This window comes from Ursus arctos, unplaced genomic scaffold (assembly GCF_023065955.2).
Source record: "Ursus arctos isolate Adak ecotype North America unplaced genomic scaffold, UrsArc2.0 scaffold_1, whole genome shotgun sequence".
Classification (NCBI taxonomy): Eukaryota; Metazoa; Chordata; class Mammalia; order Carnivora; family Ursidae; genus Ursus; species Ursus arctos.
In genome coordinates, this window is record NW_026622763.1 from 23,834,022 (window position 1) to 23,838,835 (window position 4,814).

A 4,814-nucleotide genomic window follows, 5' to 3' on the forward strand; every position below is an offset into this window, starting at 1 on the left:
TTTTCTTTTCTTTTCTTTTTTTAAGATTTTATTTATTTGTTTTAAAGAGAGAGTGCAAGCATGAATGGGGAGGGTCATAGGGGGAGGGAGAGGGAGAAAGAATCTGAAGCAAACTCAGCACTGAGAGAGGAGCCTGACAGTGGGGCAAGACCTCAATGACTGTGAGATCATGACCTGAGCCAAAACCAGGAGTCAGATGCTCAACCAACTGAGCCACCCAAGCACCCCACTCTGGTTCATTTCTATTAGACCAATTGGGTGAATACTGTTGCTAAACCTCGCAATAAATCTCCCAGCTTCTAATTCTCCCTCACATGGTCCATCCTTAATACACTGCTCATAAATCTTTAAACACAGTTCTGGCTATATCACTCCCTTTTTCCAGACTTCTTTGGCACCTTTCATATATCGACCACAACTCTGACATCAAGGCCACCTCTGAATCACCTATAACCATTTTTTGAATTTAATTCCACAGCTCTTCTGTGATCTAACCATATTAGACTATTTGTAGTTTGTCAGATGTGTTGGGAAGCTTTCCGCCTGCCTGATTTTTCTTAGTCTGTTCTCTCCAAGGAAAATACTCTGCTTTTTACCTTTTGTGTCTTAAGTATACACATTTCATTATTATCTTAAACTTCATATTCTCTGTAAAGGAATTCCTGATGCATTTTGAATAACATGATTGCTCTGTTAAATTTTCATTACTATTATTTTTTTTTTCCAGTTCACATGACATGGTTCAAGCATTTTTTTATGTGATTTTAATCTCCGCCCATTTCTCCTTGATGTTTGGGATCTCTTACTCATGCCTGTATTCCTTAAGTGTATGTGGTGGGTGCTTAGCACTGCATCAAAACCCCTCAGAGAAGTTGAGTAATACAACCAGCACAGTTACAAATGGCAGCACCCAGTAAGTGACTACAATGTAGAGGAGGCATTTCCCTTCAGCTTGGAAAACCTTGCTTTCAAAGGGTTAATTGGACATCATGGTGATGCTGTGGGGAAAAATGTGAACTGTGTTTCTCTCCAGCAGGCTTAATGATTAAGTACTCCACACTTCAGAACTGCGTCATTGCACGTGCTAGAACTAAGCCAGGGAATCAGTTAGGCAGATCTTTATTTTAACCTTCCTGAACTTTCAGAGAGAGATCATTTGATAAGCTGAAAACTTGCTCTGGTCAGTCTGTTACAGCTATGATGATGGCTGGAGAAATCTAGTCAGAACTCTTTTCCTGGAGATCTTTTCTCCTTCTTCCTTCCTTTTTTTTTTTTTTTTAAATACATCAAGTTGTACTTGCAACAATCACATCTGTTATTTCACTTCTCAAGTAATGCCTTAAAAACTTAGAAGAATATAGCTTAAACCTCTCATGAACCACTGGATACTTAAAACAAAATTTTTTTCAGATCAAATTCCTTTTCTTCATAATAGATAAATACATTTGTATGTACTGTGACTGGCGAACAAAAGGAGATTGGAGACCTGCCTGATGATGGTGTCAATCTATGATAGTTAGCTGGTGTTATCAGAGGACTCTTATAAATGTCAGATCATTTCATCAGATAGAGTAAAGCGAGTAAAACTTGAGTTTCTCAATTCTTCTACCAATGGGAAGTGGGAGGAAGTGGGAATTAATCATCTTGTTTCCTTATGTCATTTGATTCCAACAGACTGAATTTCCTCTGACAAGGAAGGTGCGTGCAGCGTATAATAATCTTTAAACACCAGCATAGCTTGGCTTTGATACAATATTCTCTGAAAACAAAAGTCTACACCTCGATCTCAGGTTTCAATAGCAGCATATAAAAATTCTGTTGGCAAGAACTATAAAAAGGAAGTTTTAGATTCAGTTTCATGAAGGCTTTTCAATTCACTTCTTACTGATTGTTTCTTTTAGCTTGGCTTTTGTACAATTCTCAGGAGAAAAAGGAATCAAAAAGAAAATAAATGATTTTCTTATATAACATTTACACAGACACATTTGTAGTGATTAGATGATAATCCTCTAAGTTATCAGTATGAAAATAATTTTAAAATTAAATTGAATGGTGGGGGAAATTTTTAAATGAAACAGACAGGCAACTATCATCACTTAATTTAATCTGCAAATATGATATCTCCTCTAAATAAATATACTAAATGACAAGAATCTGTGAAACTTGGGTAACATTTTAACTCAAACTGGTTTTCCATAAGAAGTAAAAGTAATCACACATTTCTTTAAAAAAAAAAAAAAAAAACTCTTCACTTTCCAAATGGGCCTGGAAATATTTCTAAAATGCAGTTTCTCAGACAAAAAAAGAGATGCAGACCTCAAAAGCAGAAAAGAGAAGAAAAACAGACATGATACTGAATGAGATTAGAATGAACTTCACTAGGTCATAGTAACATTTTTGTTACCTTAGAGGAGTAGTGATTTATCCCTGTCTTGAATATTTTCAGCCATGAATTGACATCATCTCACACAGTTTAGCACACAGTCCAGCAGTTTATTTTACATTCTTATTCATTTATGTTTTCAAATCTATATACATTAGTATTCCAACTAGAATGCAAATATATTAAGGGCAACTATCATCATTTATCTTTTTTTGGTGGGGAGGTGAGGCCATATGACCACACCACCCATCACCATTTATTTTAATAAAATACAGCATAGTGCTTAAAAAATAGTAGTTGCTTCTAGTATTTGCAGACGACAATAGACAATAGGCTACCTTTCATAGTCTGCTCAATTCCTGCCAAGAAGTTTGCTGACCCCTTCCTTTCTTTTTTAATCTATATGTCTATTATAATAACATATTTTACCTAGTTCTGTAGTCAGTGAAAAAAGAAATTAACCAATTAGATTAGGTCAATTGCTGTTTTATCCTTTTAGGATACAATGTCTTCAAAATGTATTCTTCTTCAACTACATAAAATGCTAAAAAAATCATTGAGAAACCAATGGCTTTGAAGATGAAAATAAATTTTGTATTGTAAATCTATGTCCAGCCAAAACTACTTTTGGGATGAAGGCCATAAAAATATAGTTCTAGGCATTGAAAACCTGAAAAGTTTATCTTATATGGATTTGTATTTTAAGGAAAAAATGTGAGAAAGATAGGATCTTATTTAAGGAGAATGTAATGAAATAAAAATAATTAATAAAACAAAAAATGCTTTTGTGAATTAATGAGGATACAAATACAGAGACACAAATAATTTCAGAAACTAAAATAAATTAGAGATATGGAGAATATTTACATTTTCATACTACGTAAATAATAAAAATTTAAAAATTATATGACAAATTTTTTGGAAAATTCTAACAACCAAATTGTAACAGGAAAAATAGAACTAGTAAGTTAAAACCTACCACTGAAACACCTGTTACCCATATAGTTTTGTTGCAGCGTCATCAAGGGCAAAGGCCAAGAAAGAATTCTTGTGTGGTGCAGCTTAGTAAGTTTATTTAAGTAGCATGGAGACAGGACCCATAGGCAGAAAGAACTGTATCATGGCTGTATGAATCTAGTGGTTATATGATTAGTGCTCAAGGAGAAAGAGACATACAGAAAGTATTAGATCATAAATGTCTTCTTTGAATTTCTATTCATAAAACTATTCTGGCAAGGTTTCTGTGGTGCTTATCATTCAATTTAATATTAACTATCACTGAGATATATAGGCAGTCATGAAACCCTCTAAGAATGTAGCAACCAGGGCATATTTGATCCTTCAAAAATATACAAGTCAGCCCTCCAGGCTAAAGGTGAACATTTTTCTGCTTCTATCCCTCATCATTTCTAACCCCCGCCCCAACCAGTTTTTGGTCTTTAAATCTTTAAGATGTTGAAGGGTGAAGGGCTCATCTTCTGTAACTTCTTCAAGTTGACAGGATCATAGAGATGGCCACTATCTGTCCCTATAAGTAACTACTACAGAAGGCCTTGCTATCGAGTCCAGAGTGGACATTGGGGTGAATTTGTTTTGAGTATTAAGGGTCATTTGTTGGCTGGGCAAAGGAGTCAGGAACTGCTTGCACTTATCTTGATAATAGGAGAGAATGAAGCAAAAGAGAAAACACATTAGAATTATGATTATAATAAAAATAAGAAGTGTGATAAGAAGACCTCTTAAGGAAGACCATAGTCCACCTCCCCCTCATTCCCCAATCAAAAATTTAACCAGTCATTGAGAGAACTAGGAGTCAGGCAGTGACTTAATTTGGGTGTGCATGTCTGCTAAAACTTTGGATACATTAGCAGAGACATTTGGAACATATACACAACATTTAGTCTCAATATTAGCATAATCACTTTCCCTTTGACTTGCGGTCAGGATATCAAGAGCCATTAGGTTTTTTAGGGCCACTTTTTGAATTTTTGGGTGACTTTGTGTTGGGTTTGGTTAAAGGTGGCTCCTGTATGTTTGCTAAAGCCTCTACTTTGATATCAATAATTTTATATCAATAGAGGTGGTTCCCAGGACATATGGCTAAGGGATAAAACCATTAAGAAGCCTTCTTTGCCTGATATCTAGCCCTAACAATATTCTGATTATGAGGAATAACTGGCAAGTGGGTGATGACTTGTCCCAGGAGATAAGGGCATCCCCAAGTGCATTATCCAGTCCAATTATAAGGAAGATGGGGCCATCCGTTGTCTCCACAAGTTCATAGTTAACCCCATGGAGTGGGGTACACTCTGACTTTTAAGGAGCGATTTTATTATCCCAGCCACATAGAATTGATTGAGGTGATAGTCGAGTTATAATTATTAGGAGGGCCCATCCCATTCTTTAGCTGTTTAAATAATCATATGCCCAT